Genomic DNA, 1474 nt, shown 5'->3' with positions numbered 1-1474 from the left:
GGCAAGGATGGCAAAGGGTGGCAGTGACGGAAAGTCAGGCAGCCTGTCCTGTCCTGTCCTGTCCGTCCGTCTTTTTGTATCATGAATTGGAAAGACTGCAAGGGGGAGGGGAGGTGCTTGTGTCCAAAAGGAGGAGTTATTCAGATTCATTGCAGTGGGCGGCGGCTGCAAAAAGCACCATTCTTCTTGTTTTTGCTCTGCAAAACAGCCTTTTCAAGGGTTGGCTTGGGTGACAAAATGTCTTCTGTAGGCGTGGGTTTGTCTCCCTCTCCCTAAGATGTGTCCGGTATAGGCCAGGGTGCCACTCAAGGCCGTAACCAATTCGGGTTATAGCTTCTCGGCCTTTTGGCTAAGATCAAGTGTAGTTTCGGAGGACGCTACCTTGGTCGGTACTGGAAGGTGCCTGGGATTGCACGTCTGCCAGCCTTGAGGAAGTGTGTGCGCCTTCTGGTGACACATAGCCCTCTTGTGCCTGGACGGTTCCCAGGCAACGGGAGGCGATCACCTTTGTTATTTTGAAGTCCTACTGATAAACAGAAAAAAAAAAAATTAAATCTGTTCTTATCAGTTTAATATCTGATACGTCCCCTCTCTGGGGACCATATATTAAATGGATTTTTAGAACAAGGAGATGGAAAAAATCTTGCTCTGTCCACTCCACGCATTGACCTGGTATTGCAGTACCTCCAGGACCGGTGCACCCCTTCTTAACCCAGTTTCCAAAAGCAGAACTCAATTCACCTGATTCAAATGAGCCCCATTAGTGAATTGAAAGAAAGCAAAAACTTTATATGCACCTCAATTTGGCCAATTCACTTTTCACACTTTTACCCTTTTTTTTATCTTTCACACCTTTTACTTGCTTTATTGATGCAAAAAGCTGTGCCAAATAGCAAACTCATCTCCACTCAACTTGACCAACTCTGCTATGTCCCGTGCAGTATCTTATTCTCAGTCTTATCTAGATCATTTGCAATTGAATAGAATAGATCCCTTTTGGCTGCTTATGACTGTGTAAAATATGTAGTTTTACTGGGCTGGGATGAGAGAATCCATTGAAGCATGGTGTAGGGATTGTGGTTCCTGTGTGCTAAGAAGAGACTGGCACCAGCCAGAAAGCCCCATTGCAGCCAATAATCACTTAATAACTTTTTCAACTTGTCATCATATGGGAGGCCTTCCATTCCTTGTAGTAGTCTAGTTGCCCACCTTTGAACTGACTCTAACTTCTGAATGTCCTTTTTAAAATGTGGAGCCCAAAACTGGTTCCCATATTCCAGATGTAGCCTTACAAGTGATTTATAGAGGTGTAACAATACGTTGGGATCACGGGATCTAATCTCCCTTTTTATACACCCTAAAATCTTGTCCCAAGCAGCATTCCATCAGCCTCTGGAAGGTTCCTGGCGCATTGCACAGCTCGAAGGGCATGCTTTTGAACTCGCAGAGACCCATAGGGGTGGCGAAGGCGGTC

General features: G+C 45.5%; 1 pseudogene; it reads left to right on the top strand.

The window, feature by feature from the left end:
- The first annotated feature begins 500 nt into the window (after positions 1-500).
- Positions 501-706, top strand: LOC142264313 (U2 spliceosomal RNA; annotated as a pseudogene).
- Positions 707-1474: the final 768 nt, after the last annotated feature.

This window comes from Anomaloglossus baeobatrachus, unplaced genomic scaffold (genome assembly GCF_048569485.1).
Source record: "Anomaloglossus baeobatrachus isolate aAnoBae1 unplaced genomic scaffold, aAnoBae1.hap1 Scaffold_265, whole genome shotgun sequence".
Classification (NCBI taxonomy): domain Eukaryota; kingdom Metazoa; phylum Chordata; class Amphibia; order Anura; family Aromobatidae; genus Anomaloglossus; species Anomaloglossus baeobatrachus.
Note: the sequence above shows the minus strand (reverse complement) of the source record. Positions and strands in the feature narration are given on the sequence as shown.